Source organism: Hemiscyllium ocellatum, chromosome 42 (genome assembly GCF_020745735.1).
Source record: "Hemiscyllium ocellatum isolate sHemOce1 chromosome 42, sHemOce1.pat.X.cur, whole genome shotgun sequence".
Classification (NCBI taxonomy): Eukaryota; Metazoa; Chordata; class Chondrichthyes; order Orectolobiformes; family Hemiscylliidae; genus Hemiscyllium; species Hemiscyllium ocellatum.
Genome location: NC_083442.1, coordinates 13,751,442 through 13,779,331, shown reverse-complemented (window position 1 = coordinate 13,779,331; position 27,890 = coordinate 13,751,442). Strand labels below are relative to the sequence as shown.

At 40.6% G+C, this 27,890-nt stretch overlaps 1 protein-coding gene across 2 annotated transcripts in view; it reads right to left on the bottom strand.

Moving 5' to 3' along the window:
* ptpn9a (protein tyrosine phosphatase non-receptor type 9a) overlaps window positions 1-27,890 on the bottom strand; it is a 218,168-nt gene that overhangs the window by 81,751 nt on the left and 108,527 nt on the right. The gene's annotated exons all lie outside the window — the stretch shown is intronic.

Below are 27,890 nucleotides of genomic sequence, written 5' to 3'. Positions count from 1 at the left end.
GATTTCAAATGAACCTGTTGGACTATAACCTGGTGTTGTATAACTTCTGACAATATTATAAAATAATATAAGTAAGCAAAGTAAGATAAGGGAAGAAAGATTAGCGTAAGACAAGTATGTTAATAGTACTCTTAAAAAAAATTATTACTATCTTTTAAATTAAAGGGAGTAAAGCAGAGCTTGCACCCATGAAATGCTCCTCCTGTGCTATGGGACAAATCATGGAAGCTTCAGTTGTTCCAGGTGGCCACATGTACAGGCATGTATCCAGCTACCACCACAGGCTAGCTGCATTTCAGAAACGCAGCTGCAAGTGAATTCACTGTGAAGCATCTGTGATGTTGATCATGTTATGGACAGCACATTCAGTGAGTGATCACACCATCAGCGAAGACTGAATAGGCAGAAAGGGCATGGGTGACCATGAGGTGGAGTAGGTGGTTGTTAGCGCAGGAATCCACTATGGCCAACCTCCTAACACGTACAGCATTTTAGACAGTGTTGAGGAGATGACAATGCAGGGGAAAGAGCCTCCACGTTATTACACTGCCTCCCTACAGTCAGGGTTGAAGATGAACAGCTGCAGGACATTCTAAAGGGGAGTGAGAGAAATAGTAAGCAGATTAAAAAACAGGGCCCAGAAGGTAGCAATCACCAGAATACTTCTGCTGCCACATGCCAATGAGTACAGCAATAGGAAGTTAGTCCAGGTAAATGTGTGGCTGGAGAGATGTTGCAGGACAAAGGGCTTTATATTTCTGGGAAATTGGGAATGGTTTTGAGGCCAGTGGATGGATCGCACCTAAACTGGAGTCGGATCAGCATCCAGCTACTGCTCTTGGAGAGGGTTTAAACTAAATTGGCAGGGAATGTGATCCAGAGAGAATGTTCAGCAGGTGGAAGACGAACAGCCAAAACTGGAAGAGAAAACAAGTGAGTCAAAGTATTTACTTTAATTTGTGTCCTCAACTTATCTGAGGTAGTGGTGTAATTCCTGTTAACGAGACGTGGTTGTGAAGGGGACAAGATTGGCAGCTCTATATTCCAGAATAGAAGGTCTTCAGGTGAGACAGGGAAGCAGGTAAAAGAAGAAGAGGTGTTGCAATTTTGATCAGGGAATCAATTACAGCAGTTAAGGAGGGATGACATTTTAGGCAGCTCCTCAAATGAAGCCATATGGATAGAACTGAAAAACCAAAACAGACCAATTACATTGCTGGGAGTGTACTACAATGCCCCTAATAGCCTGAGAGAAATAGAACAGCAGCTATGTGGGCACAGTGCAGATGTATAGAAGTAATAGGGTGATTAGAGTAGGCAAGTTCAACTTTCCCAACATTAATTGGGGTAGTCAAGGTGTGAAAGATTTAGAGGGACAGGAGAGATTTTTAAGCCAGTATGGAGAAGACCCTACAAGAGAGGCTCCAGAATCGTCATCATTCATCCTCACAGGATGATGCTGGTCCTGAACTATGACCGACCGGCCTTTAATGAGGCTCCCACGTCAGATGTGGAGTTACTGTCAAACAGCCACCCCAATCTAATTTCTCCAGTTCCTCTCTAATATTGCTGTAATTAGCCTTCCTCCAATTTAGCATTTTACCCAAGGGCCAGTCTTATCCTCATCCGTAACTAAAAACCTAATGGATTTACAATCACTGTTTGCAAATTGCTCCTCCAATTGAAACTTTGATCACCTGGTCAGTCTTATTCCCCAAACAAGGTCTAGTACAGTCCCTTCCCATGTAGGGCTATCTACATATTGTTTCAAGAAGCCCACCTGGATACACCTAACAAATTCTATGCCATTCAAGTCCTGGCATTTAGAGAATCCCAGTCAATATTGAAGAAGTTAAAATCACCCATGACAATAATCCTGTTATTTTTACATCTTTCCATGATTTGCATGCATATCTGTTGTGCTATCTCCCATTGGCTCTTTGGAGGCCTATAGTATAACCCCATCATAAAGACTGTTCCTTTCTTATTCCTGAGTTTTATCTGTATGGATTTGTTGGATGAGCCCTTCAAGATGTCCTGAGTGGAGATGACAATTTCCTCAACCAGTAATGAGACTCCCCCACCCTCCCACCTCTAACATCTCTCTCCAATTCGCCTGAAACATCCAAACCCTGGAATGTTGATCTGCCAGTTCTGCCCTTCTCTCAATCAAGTTTTTGCAATGGCTACAACACCATTGTTCCATGTACTAATCCAGGCTGTAAGCTCATCCATCTTACATGTTATATTCCTTGCAGTAAAATAAACACACTTCAGACCATCAGTCCCACTGTGTTCTCAATTTGGAAAAGCAAGGATTTATTAAGAACATTCAGCATAGTTTTGTTAAGGGGAGGTCATGTCTGACCAACTTGACTGAGGTTTTCAGAAAGGTGACCAGGTGTGTAGGTAAGGACAATGCATCTGACATAGTTAGTGGTGAGGCCTCCTCTGGAATACGGTGCCCAGTTCTGGGAGGCCAGTTATAAGAAGGATATTATTAAGCTGGAGAGGGTTCAGAAGAGATTTACCGGGATGTTGCTGGGTATGCAAGATTTGAGTTATAAAGAAAGGCTGGATAGCCTGGGACGTTTTCCACTGGAGTGTAAGAGGTTGAGAGGTGACCTGATGGAACCCTATAAAATAATGATAAGTACAGAAAGACTTAAGACTAGTTGTCTTTTCCCTAGAATGGGGATTTTAAGCCACATTTTTAAGGTGAGAGTAAATATACTTACAGAAAATATGAGAGGCAAATGTTTTACACAGAAGGTGGTTCACGCGTGGAATGAACTTCCTAAGGAAGTGGTGGATGTAGATACAATTACCATATTTAAAAGAAATTTGGATAGGTATGTGAATAGGAAAGGTTTGGAGGGATATGGGCCAGGAGCAGGCATCTATTAAACTGTAACAGATGTTACGCATAGACCCCTGGCAGCAGTTCTGAAGTGTTGTCTAAATGCAGAAACTAGGCAAGTGTGTAGCAAAGCCACCATAAAATTATCAGGGGATTTTAACTTTTACATAGATTAGGAAAGGCAGAAAAGCACCTGTCAGAAAAGTAGTGAATTTCTGGAATGTGTCCAGCATTGATAGATTCTTGATGTCTTGAGGAATTAAGGGCTACGGGGAGAATGCGGGTAAGTGGAGTTGAAATGCCCATCAGCCATGATTGAATGGCGGAGTGGACTCGATGGGCCGAATGGCCTTACTTCCACTCCTATGTCTTATGGTCTATAGTTTCCTGGACGTAACAAGGGAACAAGCAATATTGGATTTATTATTCAATGAGTTATGAGTCAGATTTATTTAGTAACCTAAATGCATGTGAATATTTATCAAACAGTGATCATAACATGATCCAGTTCAATGTTGCAACTGAAAGCAAAACGCACAAATCAGCTACTACAGCTTTAGATTTAGGTGAGGTTGACTTTAATGAGATAAGACAGAGATTGTCTGCAGCAAACTGGGGAAATCTGCTCACGGGTAAAACGTCTGAAGAACAGTGGAGTGTGTTTAAAGATACATTTAACACAATGGAAAACCACTTTATACCTGAGAGGGAAAAGCTACACTTCACAGAAAAAACATGCGCAACTAAAGATATAAAGGACAGCATAAATCTAAAAGAAAAGGTTTACAGTCTGATTTGTCAGAAAACAGCAGAGATTCTGCTGAATGAGAAAGATACAAAGACCAGCAAAGAGCCACAAAGCAGGTGATAAATCATTAAATGGTATGATGAAACAAAACTTGTGAGGCATATCAAAAAGGGAAAGTGAGTAGTCAGGAGCAATGTTGATCAACTAAAGACTGAAAGTGAGAATGTTATCTATGACCAAGGGGAAATAGCAGATACACTGAATAATCACTTTGCCTCAGTAAGGGCCTCGTGTGGGAAAGTGGGCAGAGTGGAGTAGTGGTATACGTTTGGCAGCATAGACTTTATAGCTCTGTATGATTCTAAGATGCCCTAGAACGAAGGCGGTTTGGATTCGATAGAAACCCCATGAACACAAAGCAAAGTGTGAATAATATTATCTGGTCCATCACTGAATGATAATTACATGTAACAAAATGTCATAAAAAGCGAAAGGAGAAAGCTAGAAAGAAGGGGAAGGAGAGATAGGAGGTTAGCAGTGGAGGAGGCATGACGGAAATAATCCTGAAGAATTTTAGCAATTAAATAGCCTTGCAATACTGTGAACACAAAGAAATAATGGACCCTTCGTTTCTCCTTGTGGAACAGTCTCGAACAAGAGGTCGTGGATATAGAGTTAAAAGGAGGTAGGTTCAAAACTGAGATGATGAGAAACTACTGAATTTGTGGAACTCATTGCCCCAGAGTCCAGTAGAGGCAGAATCAACCAACAAATCCATGAACGAAATAGATATGTTTCTGAGGAAAAGCAGGATAATGGACTATGGGGAGCAAGCTGTAAAGTGGAGTTGAAACCAGAATAAGATCAGCCATGTTCATGTTAACTGGCAGAGCAAGCTCCAAGGTCTGAATTGCTAACACTTGCCCCTAATTCCTATGTAAGCTTTAAATTATAAACTGGGGTTTTTAAAAAAACAATCAGGAAACAGTGAGGGTTCAGGAATTGAAGCAAGTAGTATCTAAACGGCTTAAGGAAAAGACACAGCATGTACATATAGGTCAAAAATAGCAGCCAAGTAGAAAGATAAATATATAAAATAATTATAAATAGCACAAGGCTGTTTTTAAAATAGCACAAAAATAGAAAGCAAAGAACTAGCTTTCTTTCTTCTAAATATATGCTGTTTCTTTGAAAGAAAGATTGCAGAGTTGTGTTTTGTTAACCTTTTGTATGTGGCTGCTATACAGATTATCATAGTATTATTAAAGAATACCAAAATTGTTTAAAGAATTGGATGAACAGTCAATGTGGTGTGGTTATTGATGGGAAGGGTTTAAGTCAAGGTCTGCTGCTGAGTGAAGTTCCCCAGAGCTCTGTGGTAGTTCCTCCTCTCTTGATTAATGCAACTAAATGATCTTGAATTAGGGCATAAATAATACTGTCACATTTTCAAATGATGTAATGCGGTGCCATCTATTTAACAGCTACATAAAAAGAAAGTGTGATGGGCTGGGAGTGAGGAACTAAATCAGTCAATTGCAAGTTCATGCAGAGTTGTTCCAAAAAACTGATACCTTCCAAATGCTCATTCTCACAAGTATGTACCAATATTCTCACTTCAATTTTTCTTTATCATATAACTCCTCAGACAATACATTTGAATACAGTGGCTACACCAAGTGAAGAAGATGCATTGAAATTGAGCACAGGTCTCTTCCCTTTTCATCCTAAGCCCATGTTTCCTGGTTCCAGAGCTTTAGGCAATTGGAGACCCATTATCTGTGTACATTTGTTTTCATCCCTTTAAGGATCTTAACAAAAAACTTTTTGCAGACATTTTCTTTTATAGAAAAAACACAAGTTCTTAAAAGTTTTCTCATGCTCGGATGGCTTATGCTAGGTTTGCCTTACTTAGTCTTTTGACACAATCTCCAAGTCATGGACATCCTTGTGAATCCACAACACATGGCCACAACAATATCGCCTGAATGATTCAACTCAAGTCCCAGATAGCTTTCTTTACTATTTGTTTTCAGTGAGCTATCCATTAAACTCCACTTACCTTGTGTTCGATAGCTCCGATTCATATATACCCTTCTCTTGTTTGAATACCTTGCATTTGTCAATATTAAGTGTTGTTTTCCACCCATCAAGCACAGTCCTAACAATTACCACTTAAGTTGTGCACAGTCTTCATTTGAATGCACAGGCACAGGGCCTTATGTTTTTCTCACATCATTTTGAGTGTAGTTTGCATCATACCTTTCAAATTGCCATGTATCCAAGTGTGCAGCCTGTGCATATAGCTTACAGAGAAGATTGGTTCCTGCATAATTCATGCCAATGAATTGCACATTTTCTTATTAAAAGTGTAATCATAGTGGGTGCACAAGCAAAATTGACAAGATAATTTGCTTTTGACGACCCTGGATGACACATTTATTGCTAGTCAGGACACAGAGAACTACCCTGTTCAAACAGACAGTTGTAAATGATTTAAAACAAAACATAGATGAGACATGGGTTAGCATGTCATTAGAAACACAGCATCTTTTTACAATATATGACCAAGCACAGTGCTACAACATCAACCTAGACTGTGTCAAGTCCCAGATTTTTAAAGTCAAGTTGATACTCTGAGGACAGTGCCTTTGAGGAAGTTATTAAACTGATAAAGAAGGCTCAAACACAATACCAGATCATCAGGGAAAGCAGGCTCTTTTGGGAAATGAAGTATTTGCAATATGAAACTGACAATGTGACTTTTTTTTATATTAAAGCTTTGATAGGTCTGAACTACGAAGCATGCTGTTGATTTTTACTTTATTTCTGATGGTGGTATTGTGGAATGAAACAAATATATTGGAACTTTGATATTTTAAGTTGCAATGTCAGTCTAGGATTGGGGGGGGGGGGGTGGAGAGAAGGTAGGAAAAATGAACATAAATGTTCCAGTTTGATGATCCAAAATATTTCTTTTGACAGTACTGCTTGATTGGCATGTTCAAAAAGGCACAGTGCCACAAATATAAGAAGGGCAAATTGAAGGGGCAGTCAGGAAGAAAGTGAGTTAGGTTAAGTTTTTTAATTAATGACAACTTGTATTCATACAGTGCCTTTAACATAATGAAACATCCAAAGGTGCTTCCTGAAGTGCTATAAAAGAAATGTGATGCTGAGCTGCATAAGTAAATACTAGAGCAGAAAACCAAAATTCTTGCCCATTGTAATTTTTCAAGGAGAAAGAAAGAGGCAGCGATTTAGGGAGGGAAATCCAGAGTTTAAGTTTAACCAACAGTAGCACAATTCAAATTAGTGATGACCAAGAAGCCAGAATTAGATAGCAGGTATTTCAGATGGTTGTTTGGCTAGATGAGATTGCAAAGACAGGGAGAGTTGAGACCACAAAGCAATCTGTAAAATCAGCCAGAGTTACTTACAGTATCGCATTCAAAAACAGAAATTGCTGACTAAACTCAGCAGGTCTGGCAGTAGCTGTGGGCAGAAAGCAGCTTTAAAGGTTTCTTCTCGGGTGACTCGTCAGCCCTGAAGTCACTGGACTTGAAATGTTAACTGTGAGTTTCACCAGCAATTTCTATCTTTGTTCCAGATTGCCAGAATCCTCAGTTTTTTGTTTTATTACAGCATCACATTGTGTAAAATTGAGATGTTGCCTAATTGGAAGCCAATATAAGTCAGTGAGCTGACATAACTAAAATGGTTGTTTAATGGTGAACAAGATGTGGTATGAGTCAGGCATGAGCAGCAGAGTTTTAAATGATAAAAAAAGTTTACAAAGAGTTTTCTCCTCTCCTCTTCTTAGGCAGTCCCTCAGGATCGAGAGTGGCTTCCTTTCACTCCTGTGTTATGGGCCATACACTCTGTCATTTTTGCTTGTTATCTATCTTAGCCTGTTGGATAAGCTAGAAATGATTGGTTCTTTCACGGCTGCTTCTTCTCCAAATTGAGCTGTCATGGACTAGAGTGTCTCACGAGCTGTTCAGAATATTTCACATTTTCGAGAGCAGTTGGGGACATTTTAAAATAATTTCCTCTATCCTCCTGGTCACTGCTTGCCGTGACAAACATCAAGAGGACAGCTAGTTATGAAGTCTTGTATCAGGCATGCCGACAATGTTGCCTGCCCAACTCAACTGCTTCGATACTGGGGATTGATGTCTTAGAGTTGAAAATGTGTTGCTGGTTAAAGCAAAGCAGATCAGGCAGCATCCAAGGAATATGATGTCTTAGAGGACAGCAATATTCTGTCAGAGGATTTGCAGGATCTTACGGAGGAATGGCTGTTATACTGCTAAAGAGATCAGTGCTGGGGTTTCAAGTATTTGTAATCCAAAACAATAACTTGGATAATGGGACCGAATGTATTGTAGCTAAAATTGCTGAAAATACTAAAGTGGGAAAGTAAGTAGCTAACAGAAAGTAAAAGTCAAGTCATCATAATCCCAGACTATCATAGAGCTGCTCAATCATTAGACAGAAATAACTGGTGGTGGTTTTAAGGTGAGGGTCATCACACCTCAGGTGAGGGAAAAGGTTGATAAAAAAAAGGGACCCTCTTGATAACCTCAGCCTGTGCTGGAAATACAGTCTGCAAAGGGATATAGACATGTTAAATACATGAGCAAAACTTTGGCAAATGGAGTACAATGTGGGTAAATATAGACTTGTCCGTTTTAGCGGGAAGAGGAGAGAAGCAGTATAGTATTTAAATACAAAGAGATTGCAGAACTCTGGGTGATGTGGTTCATGAATCACAAAGGTTAGTATGTAGGTACAGCAAGTGATTTAGTAAGGCAAATGAAATGGTGGCATTTATGCAAGGAAACTGGTATATAAAAGTAGAGAAATTTCACTGCAGTACCACACCTTCAGTACAGTGTACAGTTTGGGTCTACTTGTTTGAAATAGGATATAACGGCATTGGAAGCAGTTCAGTCAATGTTCACTCTACTCACCCTTGTGGTGAAGGGTTTATTATATGAAGAAAGGATGAACAAATTGGGCTATAACCACTAGAATTTAGGATAATGAGAGATGACTTTATTAAAGCAAATAAGATCTCAAGAGGACTTGACAAAATGGATTCTGGAAGACAGGAGAACAGGACTAGGGTGTTTAGAGTGGGGTGTTTCCCTTTTAAGATGGAAATAAAGATTTTTTTTCCTTTCAGAGGATTGCTGTAGAATTCACTTCCCTAGAAAGCAGTGGGTGCTGGGTCATTGAGTTTATTCAAGCAGAATTGGATAGACGATTAGATATACAGGAAAGTGGAGTTGAGATCACAACCAGATCAGCTTTGATCTTATTGAATGGTAGAACAGACTCATAGGGCTGAATGGCCCACTTCTAACTCCAAAGTCTCATGTCCTTATTGGTCAGGAGTCAGGCAAGCATGATCAGTTACAAGAAATATCAGACTGGATCCAAAAGGATCTAAAACATTGATCAAATAATGCTTATAGAAGCTATTTGTGTTTCAATACAGATGCTCCCCTTTCAAAATAATCTTTTAAATTTTCAGGAAGTAGATAAAATTCAGTCAAATATTTTTATTCCAAACCTTGTATTGATTGATTTTTTTTTCGTCCATTGGATCATAACCTGAGGGGCTTTCTTGCTTAACTACCTCAGTTTCTCATTTTCCAACTTGGGTGTGTCAACATCAGATTTATTTTGATTTTCAAAGCATTATATAAACAAGAATGATAGCTACATGCCACAGAAGTGATGACTTTCAGATATCCTAAAACATGATCATAAACTGCATTATTTAAGCTTCTTCAAGATGTAGCAGCTCTGACTACACAACGTTAGAGCAGATTCAAAAGGAATCAATTGCCTCTGCCTGCTGCTATTTCTTACTAATGTAACGAGTTACCCCTTTCCATCCCCAATTTAATGACCTCAGATAATCTAATTGTAGTATTTAAAATCTATTGTTTCTTCCTATTAAGTACAGATTGAAAGAAGCCTGAAAGTATTTCAAATATTTCCCTCCACTTGTTCTGAGATTAGTACTTGACCAATGGTTCCATTGTCACTAAGAGACACCCTAGAATGCTGAAGGCTCAACAGAAGCCTCCTGGGACTGGGTGGGTTAAATTCACTCAGGTTCAATACAATCAAAAGTATGGTTAATCATTACTCTGAAGGGATCTCTGGTAATGCAGAAGCACATGTTTTGAGAATAAAATCCAATTTTAGATTAGTATTTCATCATGGAGCACTAGTTACTATAATCTTGCAGAGGTATTTCATCTTCTCATAACTGGTTCAGGAACAAAGCTGGAACTCTACCCTATTTTGTTTGAATATTTATTGAAACATGGACCTCTTGATCCATGATTAAGTTAGCTTGTACTTAAAGTATTCTGATTAATGTGTGTTTCTTGGACTTCAACACAAACTCTCGTCTTTATTATTTGTACCATTTTATTGTTGGAGCATTAGTCTTAATCAAGAATGTATAAACTACCATGTGACTACTTGGAATGTTGTAATGCCTCAATACAATTTTAGCAAAACATACTGGTGGGTGCATGAAATGTTCATTTTGTGTTCACTTATAACAACTGGTGGTAAGATAGAGGTTCTGTCTCCAAACTTTGCTGCACCAAAGCTGTTTCAGCTGAAACAGTAGGTTGCAGTAGCAGAGAATGGATTGTGGAAACAATCTGAGGTGATTGCCAATAAACATCATTCACAATAACTTGCATTTTGATATGGTTTACTGGTTCCCAATACATTCAACTGGACTAGTAGCAATATCAGCACCCAGAGTGGCACAGGATAGGGTTTCATAAATATTTAGGAACTGCTCTGGAAACACACTCAGCTGGGTTATCAAGACCTGGAAAAATACTGGAACTTTGGGAGCTAAACAGCAAGTTGCAATAGACAACATCTGTAGTGCCTACATAAAGCAGCTGTTGTGCTCTCATTAAATGTTAGAGCTCTGATCTATCTTCCAAGATTTGTTTTATCTGCAGCTGTTCCATTTAACCAGTGAGCATGGTTGTTAAATGAGTTGTTCATGATTCAGATTACAACCAGTCTTATGAAGGGTAGGTGGCGATGGAATGAAAAGTTAGGTTATCTACCTTTAACAGTCTCCGTTCTTTGAAAGAAATCATCTTACACATACCAAACTCTCACTTGCTCTCCTCAGAAGTTTTCCAGGAAATTGTAAATCATTGTGTGATTATTATTACACTTTTGTGGTTTCCAGCTAACTTGTTCAGCTCCTTTGATTTTTGGGAAAAACAACTTGCAAACCAGCTCAGGAAAGAGTTATTTATAGGTCTGTAAGGAAGTCTGATGACCCTAGACTGACAATATGAAAATGAGTTCAAGGGCCTTTATACACATCATTTTCAGCAACAATTCTGGATGGAAGCTGGCAGCATGTGGAAACACAAAAACAGGAGTGGGATATGCAGTCACTTCAGCCTGTTCCACTGTTTAAACAGATGATAGCGGGTCTGCACCTCCATGGAGTTAGCCTATTTGGTCCGATATCCCTAAATAATCTTATATCTCAACCATCTACTGACCTTGATCTTCAAAGTGTCACATATTTCAGCCTTAACAGATTCTTGGTATAAAGTGTTGCGGGTTTCTATTGCCCTGTGTGAGAGTATGTTTCCTGGCATCACTCTTGAACAAGGCAGCACTAATTTTAAAATTATGTCCCCAGTGGCTCAGTGGTTAGCCAGGGACCCGGGTTTGATTTCAGCCTCGGGTGACTGTCAGTGGGGAGTTTGCACTTCTCCCCATTTCTGTGTGGGTTTCCTCCGGGTACTCCGGTTTCTTCCCACAATCCGAGAAATGTGCAGGTTAGGTGAACTGGCCATGCTAAATTGCCCATAATGTTCAGGAATGTGTAAGTTAGGAATAAGTGTAGTGTAATGGGTTTGGGTGGGATACTCTTTGGAGGTTCGGTGTGGACTTGTAGAGCTGAAGAGCCTGTTTCCACACTGTAGGGATTTTAAGAAAATTCCACTGATAGTTAACCTAACACCTAACTTTAATTTCAGTCTCTGTGCTTTTAAGCAGGAACAGCAGCTGCCTAAGCTTAGAATTCAGTACAATATCTGGATGTACTACAGTGGTTGGGAGAAAATGAAGACCGCAGATACTGGAGAATCAGAGTCGCAAAGTGTGGCACTGGAAAAGCACAGCAGGTCAGGCAGCATCTGAGGAGCTGGAAAGTCGACATCTCAGGCATAAGCCCTTCATCAGGAATGTGGTGGTAGTGGGTGGGCTAGGGGACTGAGAGATAAATAGGAAGGCGGAGGTGGGATGGTGGGGGGGTTGATAGGTTGATGCAGGTGGGAGGTTGACTGTGATAGGTCAGTGGGCAGGGTGGAGCGGATAGGTGGGAAGGAAAATAGACAGGTAGGACAAGTCAAGAGGGTGGTGTCCAGTTGGAGGTTAGATCTGGGAAGCGATGGGAAGAGGGAAGATTAGGTAACTAGTGAAGTCACTGTTGATAGTGTTGTTGTTGAAGGGTCCCAAGCAGAAGATGAAGCTTTCTTCCTCCAATCGTCAGGTGGCTTGGATTTGTTGGAGGCAGCAGGACTTGCATGGCCTTGGTGCAGTGCGGGGGAAATTGAAGTGGTTGGCCACAGGACGGTGGATTTGGTGCGTGTGCCCAAAGATGTTCCCTGAAAAACTCCACCAGTTGCTGTTCTGTCTCCCCAAAGTACAGGAGACCACATCGAGAACAATGGACATAGTAGATGAGGTGGGTGGATGTGCAGAAAAATCTGTCGGATGTGAGAAAGATCCTTTGGAACCTTGGATGTTGGTGAGATGGGAGGTGTGGGCACAGGTTTTACACCTCCTGCGGCGGCAAGGGAAGGTGCCAGGAGTGGAGGGTGGGTTGGTAGGGGGCATGTACCTAACAAGGGAGTTGCAGATGGAACTGTCTCTGAGGAATGCAGATAGGGCGAGGAAGGAAATATATTTTTGGTGGTGGGGTCTGATTGTAGGTAGCATAAATGGGAGAGGATGATACCCTCTATCCAGATATTAGTGGTGTGGAAGTAAGGACTGAGGGCTATTCTATCCTTGTTATGGTTGGGGGGGGCGGGGGGGGGGGGGGTTCCAGGGCAGAGGTGCTAGAAGTGGAGAAGATGTGACGGAGGGTATTGTTGATCACATGGGAAGGGAAATTACGGTGGAGAAGGTAGGAGGCCATCTGGGATATCCTGGTGTGCAACTGTTCCTCCTGGGAGCAGATACAGTGGAGGTTGAAGAGTTGGGAGTAAGGGATGGTGATTTTACCAGAGTGCAGGTGGGCGGAGTAGCAGTCCAGGTAGCTACGGGAATTGGTGAGTTTGAATAAATGTCCATGTTGAGTGGTCGTCGGAGATGAAGGGCCCAGGAAGGGGAGGGAGGTGTCCGGACATGGTCCAGGTGGTGAAGTTAAGGTCAGGATGGAAGGTATTAGTGAAGTTGATGAACTGTCCCACCTCCTCCTGGGAGCATGAGGTGGCCCTGATACAGTCATCAACGTAGTGGAGGAAAAGGTGGGGAATGGTGCAGGTGTAACTGCAGAAGATAGACTGTTCCACATATTCTACGAAGAGACAGGCATAGCTAAGACCCATGTGGGTGCCCATGGCAACCCCTTTAGTCTGAAGGGAGTAGGAGGATTTGAAGGAGAAGTTAATGAGGGTGAAGACCAGCTCCGCCAATCAAATGAATGTGTCGATGGGACCGATTGAGTCATCAGGAGATGAAGAAATGGAGGGCTTGGAAGCCTTTGCCATGGGATATGGATATGTATAGGGACTGGATGACCATGGTAAAGATGAAGTATTGGTGGCCGGGGAAGCAAAAGTCATGAAGGAGGTGGAGGGCATGGGTAGTGTCCCATATATATGTTGAGAATTCATGGACTAAGGGGGAACAGGACGGTATCGAGATATGAGACGACAAATTTGATGGGGCAGGATCAGGCGAAGCCAGGTATGTGGATTTTGGGTAAGAGGGAGAACCGGTTGGTGCAGGATTGCAGAACTATGAGGGGTGAGGCTGTGGATGAGAGATCTTCTGAGGTGTTCAGATTGTGGATGGTCTGGCCAGAGAATCTGACCTGTATAAAGATATATTTTCTTTCTTCAGGGCTTCACCTTGACTCAACCTCGCACACCTGCGAGGGGGTCAAAGGGGGTCACTTGGCTTGTACAAGCTTTAATAATCTTTAACTATTTGCAAAGTTGGTGCGTGCGGATTGCATCCCATGCGAGAAACCTCAGGAAAAGAACCTAACAACTGGAGGGCTTCGCCTTGTGAGGGTGAGACGTTGGAAGGGGGTGAGAGGGGTGGACAGGTTGAGGCGATCAATGTCATGGCAGCAGTTGGAGATGAAGAGGTCGAGGATGGGTAAGAGACCAGAACAGGGTGTCCAAGAGGATAGGCTATGTTTGAGGGAGAAAAAGAGGTCCTCAGAGGGTGGGTGAGAATGACGACTGAAAATGCAAGCAGAGGAGGTGGAAGAAAAGTTCAATGTCGCAAAGCCTATGTAATTTGTTGACCCGGGAACATAGTAAGATGAAGGCGAGACCGTCACCAAGGACTGATCATTCATTACCTCATACAGTGGTCCCTACTCAATATCAAACCACCACTTTAAAGTATCACCAACAACGTTGTTGTTGGAAAGGTTGACAGTTGCTATGAAAACCATACAAATCCAAGCAGATATGCAAAAAAAAACTCCATTTCATTTCAATTATTTTTGTAATGCCTCCCTTTCCAATTCTGTGCCAAACCATTGAATTCATTGAAGTGCAGGACAGTACAGTGACTGCTGGGACACCACTGATCTCATTATGCAGCAATTTTGTTGACAGGTTTAAGTGAAGCAGAGAATGATTTGCCTTCCTCTTGTAATACCTCGAAAATCTAGCAGTCCATCTATCCCAAGCCAATCAAAGATTAAACTTTCACTTTGAAGCCTAAGTAGAAGAAAATGGCTTCACACCCTTAGTCCCCCAATTCTGTTATTTTACTGTATTCTGTTCTACCAGCTGTAAATGAAAAGTTGATCATTCTAAATGCCAGGTTATAGTGACAAAATTCCACATGCACAATCTGTCCTAGTGCAGCACCCACATTATTTACCAGGAAATGGCCTAATTTCTTATTCTTGTTAGGAGGATGTCAAAGTTTCAATATTTCTGAGTATAGCATTTTGATCTTCTGCATTTGTAGCCCTTTCTGATCAAAAACAGTCTTACCTTTGAATAGTCTTGAGGAGGTAAGATCTATTTCACCCCCACTCGTGTGTGTCTATATGAGACTTACGTGAAACCAACTGATGTGGTAACTTTTCACAGTGGTAAGGTTGGTAAGATTGTTATGTTTTGAGACAGTCTTCAACTCAACATAAAATGAAGGGGTTTATGTGACCTGTTTTGTAATCTATTTGACAGGCTTTTGAATGGGACTGTTAATGATTGCTTTGATTGAATGATGATATAAAATGTTTGATCACGTTTGGAGCCAGCATTAAGTATTTAAAAAATGGTCAGATTGGTTGTCTCCAAAGTCCAAAGAAGGTACTGAGAATGTCCATTTACTTCCAAGATAGAATGCAAACAGGATGAAAGAATAACTCATCTGCATTTCTACTTGGATACAAGGCCCATCTGATTCACTTGCCAGTAACTAGTATATATGCCTGAAACTCTCAGACACAGTAGGGCACTAAACAAGATGTAGAGTGGACGATTGTTAGGCTTATTGAGACGTAGCTTCATTTATAAAGGAGGCAAGCAATACTATGGAAATGGTAACAAACAGTCTTACTGTTAAGACAAATAGTCCAAAGCTCAGATGAGATCATAAAGCTGCTTTTCTCAAGTAAATAGCCAATGGGGAGTCAAATATGATAACTTCAGCTTTGCTAATGTTCAGCTGAAGCAGGGAAGGAAGAAAATATACTTAAAATATAAAGAAAATGCCTGGTGAAATGTTGTATACTTAGCAGCACAAAATGCTCTAACGAAAGTATGGTACCCACTAAATAGTGTACACTTCATCTCCCATAATTTGCTCACGAGTGAGAGAACAAACTTTTCTCTTATGAGCAAAGGACGAGCTAGAAAGCAACATGGTAACTCGAAGTCCATGGAAAGAGTTTAGAGATGTAATGAGAGGTAGTGAAGTGTTGACGTCTGATCATTATCTGGGAGTCTTGGGTGCTCACTTTTTATAAACGAAAACCCAACACAGAAGGTAGGCATGTGAGGCCCAAGCTAGACTTACAATCTTTGTTCAGGGTCTAAAGGGGCTGCCTTTTTACCATTTTTGATAGAGCAAAGACAACTTGAGAAAGAAAACTTATTTTAAAAATGTACAGATAGAAATTAACAGAAATAGGTTACGGGAAAATGCATTGTAAACATTTTCTCCTGAAACTCTCAAGTAATAATAGCAAAATGGTAACACTGACTGTAATTCACACTGGGGCTCCCGACGGTTAATTGTAAAACAGCCAAATAATTGGAGGACAGTAAAAAAAATTGTGATTGTAACAGCTGCTCTGTTTTTGAGGAAGGTTAGGTGTTGGAGATGATTTTCTCAAATTCCAGGATCAGTAATTGTGGTTTTATAAGTTGTTGGAACTTTGTGGAAAAAAAGATCAAAACAATGGCACTTTAAAAAGGAGAAAGAGGAAAAAAAAAAGACAGAGACCGCATGGTCAGAGAGAGAGGGAGGGATAGAAACCATCATTTCTGTCTGACACAGCTACTGCCTTTCTTGTTTGAGTTCAAGTATTTCTGCACATTGGAGTGCGTCTATGAAAAATGAACAAATAGCGAAATTCATAGCTGACTCTGAAGGAACCTGTGTGGGAGAGCTCTCAGCACATGTGTAAACTTGCTGTCTTTTTTTAAAAAAACAATGAGTAGAGTGGGTTATTTTTGGCTGTTTTATTGAGATCTGTCTCTTGATTAAAATTTAAAAAATACAAAACATAGGTACTAAGTTAGCCAGGAGCAGTGTTTTTCAGAACAGCAAGACTGTGCTATTTTCTCTAGATAGTTAAGGTTCAAAGATGGCCTTTAGTACAGTGATATACTCTTCTCGTTGGATGTGGGAGATTAAGGAGAATTTCCATGTTACTGATGATTATGTCTACAGGAAGTGTGCTTGGTTGTGAATCCTATTAGATTGCATGGATTGATTGGAGCACTAGTTACAGGCATTGAGGAATTTACAGGAGCTAGTGGCATGATGGATGGCAGTTATAGGAAGGTAGAAAAACTGCAGATAAACAGTCAGGTAAATGGGTTACTACCAGGAAAGTTAGGAGGGGTAGGCAGGTAGTGCAGGAATCTCCTGTGGCTATCCCCATCTCAAACAATTATGCTGTTTTGGAACATGTAGGGGTGATGGACTCTCAGAAGCATGTCGCACAAACAGCCAAATTTCTGGTAGTAAGACTGGCTCTAAAGTAGGGGTAAGTCAGGTTCCGATTGTGATAGGGGACTCTCCAGTCACAGATAGACTGTTTTGCGGCTACCAGTGAGAAATCAGAATGGTGTGTTGCATCCCTAGTGCCAGGATCAAAGATATCGCAGAGAGAGAGAGAGAGAGAGAGCGAGAGAGAGAGAGAGAGTCCAGAATATTCTCAAAAGGGAGTGGGACCTGCAGGAAGTTGTCATACACATTGGAACTAATGACATAGGAAGGAAAAATGATGAGATTCTGGAGGGAAAATATAGAAAAGGTTAGGCAGGAATTCAAAAAGGAGGTCTTCAAGGTAATACTATCTGGATTACTCCAGGTGCTACGAGCTGGTGAGGGTAGGATTGAGGAAATGAGAAGATGAATGCATGGCTGAGGAGCTCATGCAGGGGACAAGGGTTCATACTTTTGGATCACTGGAAGCTCTTTCTGGGGTAGAGGTGACCTGTATATGATGGACAGATTGCACCTGAATTGCAAGGGGACTAATATGCTGCTCAGATGGATTTTAACTAGTTAAGTGTTGAGGGGTGGCAGGGTGGGGTAGTTGGTTAAGTGGGACCCAGGGAGATAGTGGGGAAAGAGATCAATCTGAGTCTAGTACAGTTGGGAAAAGGAGCAAGTCAAACAGTCAGGGTAGGCAAAGAAGTAGGTAAATTAAACTATTTATTTCAATGCAAGAGTTCTAAGAGACAAGACAGATTAACTTAGGGCATGGTTAGGAACACAGGAGTGGGATATCATAGCAATTGTAGAGACGTGGCTCAGGGATGGGCAGGACTGGTAGCTTAGAGTTCCAGGATACAAATACTATAGGAAGGAGAGAAAGTGGGGCGAGAGAGCAGCACGGTGGCACAGTGGTTAGCACTGCTGCCTCACAGCGCCTGAGACCCGGGTTCAATTCCCGACTCAGGCGACTGACTGTGTGGAGTTTGCACGTTCTCCCCGTGTCTGCGTGGGTTTCCTCCGGGTGCTCCGGTTTCCTCCCACAGTCCAAAGATGTCCGGGTCAGGTGAATTGGCCATGCTAAATTGCCAGTAGTGTTCGGTAAGGGGTAAATGTAGGGGTATGGGTGGGTTGTGCTTCGGCGGGTCGGTGTGGACTTGTTGGGCCGAAGGGCCTGTTTCCACACTGTAAGTAATCTAAAAATCGAAAGTAAAATCTAAAGAGATGAGGGATAACATTATAGCTATACTCAGGAAGGATATTCCTGGGACTATATCCAGAGAAGTTATTTGGGTGGAACTGAGAAATAAGAAAGGGATGATTACCATACTGGAAATGTACTACAGAACCCCAATAGTCAGCAAGAAATTGAGAAACACATTTGTAAGAAGATCTCAGTTACCCATAATAACAATAGGCTAGTAATTCAGCTGAACACTTTTCATCTACTACCACCCTCTATTTTCTCTGGGCCAGCCAATTCTGTATCCTTACAGCCAAATTTTCCTGTATCCCATGCCTCTTTACGTTCTGAATGAGCCTACCTTGGGGATTCTTGCTCAAATGCACGCACACCATATCCACTGAAGAGACAGCATGTTCCTGTAAGGGTGAAAGGCAAGGGCGGTAGGTGTACGGAATGCTAGATGACTAAAGAAATTGAGGTTTTGGTCAAGAAAAAGAAGGAACCATATGGCAGGTATAGACAGCAGAGATGGAATGAATCCTTGGAAGAGTATAAAGACAGTAGGAACATACTTAAGCAGGAAATCAGGAGGGTAAAGAGAGAACATGAGATATATTTGGTAAATAGAGTTAAGGAGAATCCAAAAGGAATTCTGTAAATACAGTAAGGGAAAAAAAAAGTAACTAGGTAGAGAACAAGACCCTTCAAAGATCAGCAAGGCAACCTTTGTGTGGAACCACAGGAGATGGGGGAAGAATCTAAATGAGTATTTTGCATCAGTGTTTACTGTGGAGAAGGACATGGAAATTACAAAATGTAGGGAAATAGATGCTGACATCTTGAAAAGTGTCCATATTACAGAGGTGGTGGTGCTGGATGTCTTAAGTGCATAAAGGTGGATAAATACCCAGGACCTGGGTATTTATCAGGTGTACCCTAGAACTCTGTTGGAAGCTAAGGAAGTGATTGCTGGGCCCTCTTGCTGAGATATTTGTATCATTAACAGTCACAGGTGAGGTGCTGGAAGACTGGAGGTTCGTTAATGTGGTGTCACTATTTAAGAAAGGTAGTTAGGAAAAGCCAGGGAACTATAGACCAGTGTGCCTGACATTGGGGGTGGCAAGCTGTTGGAGGGAATCCTGAGGGATAGAGTTTACATGTATTTGGATAGGAAAGGTCTGATTAGGGATAGTCAACATGGTTTTGTGCATGGGAAATTATGGCTCACCAACCTGATTGAGTTTTTGAAGAAGTAACAAAGAGGATTGATGAGGGTTGAGCAGCAGATGTAATCTTTGTGGACTTTAGTAAGGTGTTAGCAAGGTTAGATCTGATGGAATACAGGGAGAACTTGCCATTTGGATGCAGAATTGGCTCAATGGTAAAAGACAGAGGATGATGGAGGGTTGCTTTTCAGACTGGAGGCTTGTGACCAGTGGTGTGATATAAAGATTAGTCCTCTGTCCTCTGCTTTTCATCATTTATATAAATAATTTGGATGTGAACACAGAAGGTATAGATGGTAAGTTTGCAGATGACACCAAAATTGGAACTGCAGTGGAGAGCGAAGGCTACCTCAGAATACAACAGGATCTTGATCAGGTGGGCCAATGCGCTCAGAACTGGCAGATGGAGTTTAAGTTAGATAAATGTGAGGTGCTGCATTTTGAAAAGCAAATCAGGGCAGGATTTATACACTTAATGGTAAGGTCCTGGCGAGTGTTGCTGAACAAAGAGACCTTGGAGTGCAGGTTCAAAGTTACTTGAAAGTGGAGTCTCAGGTAGCATAGTGAAGAAGGCATGTGGTATGCTTTCTTTTATTGGTCAGAGTATTGAGTACAGGAGCTGGGAGGTCATGTTGCGCTGTGTAGGACATTGGTTAGGCCACTGTTGATATAATGCATGCAATTTTTGTCTCCCTCCTATAGGAAGGATGTTTTGAAAGGATTCAGAAAATATTTACAAGGATGTTGCCTGTACTGGAGGGTTTGAGCTTTTTTTCCCCTCGAGTTTCAGAGGCTGAGGGGTGACCTTATAGAAGTCTGTCATGAGCGGTATGGGTAGGGTTGGGGGGAATCCAGAACTAGGCGACATAGGTTGAGGGGGGGGGGGCTAGGGGAAAGACATAAAAGGGACTCAAGGGGCAACTTTTTCACACAAAGGATGGTGCGTATATGGAATGATCTGCCAGAGGAAGTGGTGGAGGCTGGTACAATTCCAACATTCAAAAAGTATTGGGAGGGTATGTGAATAGGAAAGGTTTAGACGGATATGGGCCAAGTGCTGGCAAATGGGACTAGATTAATTTAGCATATCTGGTCGGCATGGACAAGTTGGACCAAAGGGTCTGTTACTATGCCGTACATTTGTCTAACTCTATGACTTTAGTTGATAAGATAGATGCTACAAATTTGGATTCCCAATGCAGAGTTTTCCTCATTGGGAGCATAAAATCTACTCTATTATGGCGTCTAAAAAGCATTTTTAAAGAGCAAATAGAAACAAAAACTCAGAAAAGCATCAATTATAGGAACATCTTTTGAGATTTTCACATGAAATAATGTGATAACTGAAGCCACAAAAAATCTGTGACTGCATTCAACAGAAAAATAAAATCAACAAAATAGCTCTTTTTCCTAAAGTTATTGGCTGACTGCGATTTAGCAGTTACACTCGAGTTTGACCATGAGGAACATGAGTTTCAATTCAGAATTTTCCAAAACAATCAACACAATTCCTTCAAAGATTAAGATACTATCAAAGCAGTTATTTGTTGACTACAACATCTGCATTGGATCCACATTATTGTATGTTAGAATTTCTAATCATAGGCAGAAAAGTAGCTGTGTTAAGGTGAAGAAGTCAAAACGTATCAACATTAAAAACTCTATTCCAACACTTTCAAAGATCTGTGTGAAAAAACCAAGAACCTGTGCCACTGCACCCAATCTATTACTAAGGGTCGCTGTCTGGAAATAATAATTTCAGAGCTGAAATTATTTGCAGTGAAAACAAGTAATAAGAAATTAAAGAATCGTCAGTCAGTTTACCCTACATATAAAAGCTCTCAAGTTTGCTGGAGATATTAATTTCAAAAATTTGTCATCATAAGACAAAAACAACTAAAAACAGCAAACATGTAATTTTGGAGAAATAAACGATTGTAGGAGAACATATAGAATTGAATTAAACCTACGAGAACAAGACTAGAAATCTGTCAGAGACTGCAACCTCGGAAAAAAAGTGCTTTAACAACAAACAAATATATTTTGTACCAGAGGGAAAAGAAGAGACAGAATTTAATAACAGGAAGGAAGTCAATTAAACAGTTATAGACTTCTGTGGTTTATAATTTATATACACAGATTATTGAGACAGTGAATTGACTAAAGTGGAGCTTAAGATAACAAAAGGATCATCTTCAAATGGTTAATTTTGGAAAATACATAGCTTGAAGACAAAATCTTGAATCGGGACTAAAATTTGTTGACTACAACGTCTGCACTGGATCCAGGTTATTGTATGTTAGAATTTCTAATCATAGCTGTGCTAAGGTGAAGAAGTCAAAACTTATCAACAATTGTATTCGTTTTAAAATAGTGATGGAAGGGGATAGACCAGATCTAAAAGTTGAAGTTCTAAATTGGAGAAAGGCCAATTTTGACGGTATTAGGCAAGAACTTTCAAAAGCTGATTGGAGGCAGATGTTCGCAGGTAAAGGGACGGCTGGAAAATGGGAAGCCTTCAGAAATGAGATAAGAATCCAGAGAAAGTATATTCCTGTCAGGGTGAAAGGGAAGGCTGGTAGGTATAGGGACTGCTGGATGACTAAAGAAATTAAGGGTTTGATTAAGAAAAAGGAGGAAGCAGATGTCAGGTACAGATAGGATAGATTGAATGAATCCTTAGAAGAGTATAAAGAAAGTAGGAGTATACTTAAGAGGGAAATCAGGAGGGCAAAACGGGGACATGAGATAGCTTTGGCAAATAGAATTAAGGAGAATCTAAAGGGGTTTTACAAATATATCAAGGACAAAAGGGTAACTAGGGAGAGAATAGGGCCCCTCAACAATCAGCAAGGCAGTCTTTGTGTGGAGCCACAGAAAATGGGGGAGATACTAAATGAATATTTTGCATCAGTATTTACTGTGGAAAAGGATATCGAAGAAATAGTCTGTAGGAAAATAGATGGTGACATCTTGCAAAATGTCCAGATTACAGAAGGAAGTGCTGCATGTCTTGAAACGGTTAAAGGTAAATAAATCTCCAGTACCTGATCAGGTGTACCCGAGAACTCTGTGGAAAGCTAGAGAAGTGATTGCTGGGCCTCTTGCTGAGATACCTGTATCATTGATAGTCACAGGTGAGGTGTCGGAAGACTGGAGGTTGGCAAACTTGGTGCCACTGTTTAACAAGGGCAGTAAAGACAAGCCAGGGAACTATAGACCTGTGAGCCTGCCCTCGGCAGTGGGCAAGTTGTTGGAGAGAATCCTGGACAGGATGTACATGTATTTGGAAAGGCAAGGACTGATTAGGGATAGTCAACGTGGCTTTGTGCATGGGAAATCATGTCTCACAAACTTGATTGAGTTTTTTGAAGTAACAAAGAGGATTGATGAGGACAGAGCAGTAGATATGATCTATATGGACTTCAGTAAGGCGTTCAACAAGGTTCCCCATGGGAGACTGATTAGCATGTTAGATCTCATGGAATTTAGGGAGAACTAGCCATTTGGATGCAGAACTGGCTCAAAGGTAGAAGACAGAGGGTGATGGTGGAAGGTAGTTTTTCAGACTGGAAGCCTGTGACCAGTGGAGTGCCACAAGGATTGGTGCTGGGTCCTCTACTTTTTGTCATTTACATAAATGATTTGGATGCGAGCATAAGAGGTACAGTTAGTAAGATGAGACCAAAATTGGAGGTGTAGTGGACAGCGAAGAGGGTTACCTCAGATTACAACAGGATCTGGACCAGATGGGCCAATGGGAGGAGAAGTGGCAGATGGAGTTTAATTCAGATAAATGCGAGGTGCAGCAGTTTGGGAAAGCAAATCTTAGCAGGACTTGTACACTTAATAGTAAGGTCCTAGGGAGTGTTGCTGAACAAAGAGACCTTGGGGTGCAGGTTCATAGCTCCTTGAAAGTGGAGTCACAGGTAGATAGGATAGTGAAGGAGGCGTTTGGTATGCTTTCCTTTATTGGTCAGAGTATTGAGTACAGGAATTGGGAGGTCATGTTGCAGCTGTACAGGACATTGGTTAGGCCACTGTTGGAATATTGCGTGTAATTCTGGTCTCCTTCCTATCGGAAAGATGTTGTGAAACTTGAAAGGGTTCAGAAAAGATTTACAAGGATGTTGCCAGGGTTGGAGGATCTGAGCTACAGGGAGAGGCTGAACAGGCTGGGGCTGTTTTCCCTGGAGCGTCAGAGGCTGAGCGGTGATCTTATAGAGGTTTACAAAATTATGAGGGGCATGGGTAGGATAACTAGGCAAAGTCTTTTCCCTGGGGTTGGAGAGTCCAGAACTAGAGGGCATAGGTTTAGGGTGAGATGGGAAAGATATAAAAGAGACCTAAGGGGCAACTTTTTCACGCAGAGGGTGGTACATGTATGGAATGAGTTGCCAGCGGATGTGGTGGAGGCTGGTATAATTGCAACATTTAAGAGGCATTTGGATGGATATATGAATAGGAAGGGTTTAGAGGGATATGGGCCAGGCTATTTGATCGGCATGGACAGGTTGGACCGAAGGATCTGTTTCCATGCTGTACATCTCTAGGACTCTAATAAAAACTCTATGTCAATACTTGCAAAGATCTTGCAAACAACTTTAACTAAAATTGTTACTTTTGGGCAACTACGTGTCCTGAAGACAAAATCCTGAATCGAGAAGCATGCGTGGAGTTATGATATTGAAATAAGCATTTTGAAGGTGTCACTTTGTCAGATACAATTAATGAACTTGGCTTTTGAAGACAGGACATAGGTGATGTGACACTGTTAAACCGAAGATCAGATACCAATTGTTTGTGCACTTCATTCTTTCATGTTATGTTGGTGTCACTGAAAAGTCAGCGTTTGTTCCACATCTGTGAACACCCTTGAAATGAGTGGCTTTCTAGGTCTTTTTTGTGTGCTTGTGTGGAGAGAGTAGGTGTTCAGAGTTAGCCACACGGCTGTGGGCCTGGAGTCAGATGTGGGCAATACCAGGCCAAGATGATAATGATATTAGTGAACCAGATAGGCAATGATGATAGCTTCCTGGTCAAATATTGGCTTTGGAGGGACAACATCATTGGTCTTCAAGGATAATACCTGAACTTCAAGGGACTGGAGGTTTGAGTTACAAATGAGAGGCTGGAGGGTTTGACTTACAAATGAGAGGCAGGATAAGCTGGGACTTTTTCATTTGAGTGTAGAAGGCTGAGGGATGGCCTTACAGAGATTTATAAAATCATGTGGGGCACAGGTAAGGTGATTAACAAAGATCTTTTCTCTAGGGTAAGGGAGTTCAAAACCAAAGGGGGAGTTCAAAACTAAATGGACAATTTTTAAAGTACAGGAAGATGATTTAAAAAGGTATCTGAGGGGCAAAGTTTTCTCACAGAGGGTGATACGCGTATGCGGAATGAACTGTCAGAGGAAGTGGTAGATGCTAGTATAGTTACAACATTAGAAGATATTTGCACAGTTACAGGAGTAGGAAAGGCTTAGATGCTTATGGGCCAAAGACAAGCAAATGGGACTAGTTTGAGAAAGTTGGTCAACATGGATGAATTGGACCAAAGGGTCTGTTTCTGTACTGTATGACTCTAACTCAGTACCATATATTTAGATCAACCACTAGCAAAAGAATGTTTAATTTAATGGCACTTAGAGAATGCATCTGACAAATAACTAGATAGCAAAGTTAGCGGTGGCTCATTTCAAATTCCAGCAATCTCAGCCCTCCATATCTTTAATCTCCTTTAGCACCACAATATCCAAGATATCTGTACTCCTCCCATTCTGGCCTCTTGAACAAGCCTGATTGCTCTACTGCTGACAGCTATACATCCAGCTTCATATGCCTTAAATCCTGGAATTCCTCCTTTGACTCCTCTATTTCTCTCTTTCTCTTCCTTCTGTTCCCCAATTCTGTAAAACCATCTCTTTAAACAAGTTTCTAGTCATTTGTCCAAATTGTGGTGCAGCACCAGACATGATGCACCTCAGCATGTTTTACGATGTTAACGTGCTTGCTAAGTACAACTGATTGTTGTAGTTCCAGTTTTTGTTTTACCACTGGAATCCACAGGAAGATGCAGTCAACGTTACAAAGATGGATCCCAGCAGAATTCCATATAGCGTTAACTGTGGCAAACTTTTACTCTGACAAATTGCTTTATATAATGTTTTTCACTGAAGTCCAATAAGTGAAGAACGTTCTTTTGTTTTGCATGTCAATACATGAGAGAATGGAGCACACAATATTATATGCCTATCATTTTATGAAGAGCATTCTTATACTCAATTCAAAAGCTTAGGAAGATCATAATTTACTCCACAACTTTTATTTCGCTTATGATGCTATTCTCAATTCTGAGCTACCCACTAAAGAAACCAAGGCAAATATAGACATTCTTGACTCAATGGCATAGATCTCTGACCAAGTGTCCAAGGACAGAGAGTGAATTCACCACAATAATTTCAGGATGTCAATCATATGACCATGAAAAATTATGGATCTACATTGTACCCACACATTGCTGTGAAGAGGAACAGTGAAACGCTAGTGATATATCAAGTAGGTCTGCTTATCAATTTATATAACCAGGTGTTTGTGATTGACTAATCACCAATTAACTGAAAAGTATCAAATTGAAATCTTCCAAGTTTGAACTTTGCACTTTATAAACCAGACAATGAAATTTTCTTTGCCAACTTATCAAATCCCACTTTAACTGAGAATGCAGACCATACTAAGTGTCCTGATCATTACTGTCTCTTCATGCATACAGTCATAAAAATCATAAGTTCTAGCTACAAATGAAGAGAAAGCTGAAAAATATAAAGTACTGTTGTTCGCAGATAGCTGGAAGCAAAAGATCACGGAGGAGAATAAGGAAAACGTGATTAATCTGGAAGACAAAGGACCTTGGCAATCAAACTGCAGAAATGGTTGCAGGCAAACATTCAAGAATACCAAGAGAAAAACGGATGGAATTTATGACTATTACAGACCTGATTATGATCTTTGGCCATTGTTTTTACAGTTTGCAGAGAGACAGTTAGAGATATTGCCCAAATTCCAGAGGCATTAGACGATGACAAATTTAGTGAAGAGATGACCAATCATAATCACAGCTGCCACCTGTATCCAGAAGGCAAGAGGTTTTTGCCTAAGTGTTTCAGAATAGTGTCATAACTGATCAAGTATAAGGTGGTGGAAGAAGAAACTTCACAAGGTACTCAAGTACACAATGAACGTTCAGAGGAAAACTATGTGGCTATTGGAATTTATTGCCATGCTGTAGCCCACTTGGAAACCACTCTGATTAAGCTAAAAAATTCTGCAATGTCATTTGAAAAAATGCCTGCAAGCTTCTACCAAATTATTAATGAACAGACTAACATAAATAATAATGTCTAAAAATATAAACGTTTTAAGCTATTTAATTATAAGGTGCTTATTCTAATTTAAAAAAAACTTCTGTCCCAAAGTTTGGATTATGAAGGTTGCAGTCAATGGTTTTAACCATGAGGTGACCTGATGAAGACTAAAACTAGGACTAGCTAACCCAACAAAATAATCCTTGATTGTCTGTTAAAAAGCTGAAAGATTGGCACATAATAATAATGGATCGGTGGCAGCATTTGTCTTTTGAGCCGCAAGGTGATGGGTTCAAGTCTCAGTCCAGAAAATTAAGTACATATTCTAGCCTCAAATTCTCAGTGCCAGCACTGGAAATGCTGCATTGTCAGATGTGACATTCAAACCCATGCAGAGTTTACCTTTACAGGTGGACATAAAAGATCCCCATTCATATTTATACTGTAATGGAATTGTCCTCATAGTCCTGGCTCATAATTAATTCTCAATCAACATCATCTTAATAGAACATGTGGTTATCAAACTGCTGTTTGTAAGAGTTTGTACACAATTTGAATGATGTATTTTCAACATTACAGCCTAAACTGCATTTCAAGAGAAGGTAATTGGTTGTTGAACACATTGCGGTATCCTAAGATCATGAAAAAGAACGATATACACAATTAGGCCTATTGCATTTGATCATCCCTTGAGTTGCTATAGTTTGTTTTATTTGTTGAATTCCTTTTTATAAAAAAAACTACTGACTTTGATTCCACAATCCTATCAGATAGCACATCAGAATAACATAATTCACAAGTGTAGGATCAAGTTTTCTTACATCACTTCTGTTTTTTTTAAACCAATGAACTTAGATTTAACAATTCATTTAGCTACTGGAAATTCTTTCTCCTTACTTACTACTTTGATTCTGCCTAGTTTTGAATACCTATCAAATCCCCCTTAACCTTCTCTGCATTTTGCATGAGATTAAATCCATCAATCTCTGGCCCTATTCTAGGAAGTTTTTCTCTGTACCCTTTTCATGGCTTTAACTGTCTTCAAATGTGAT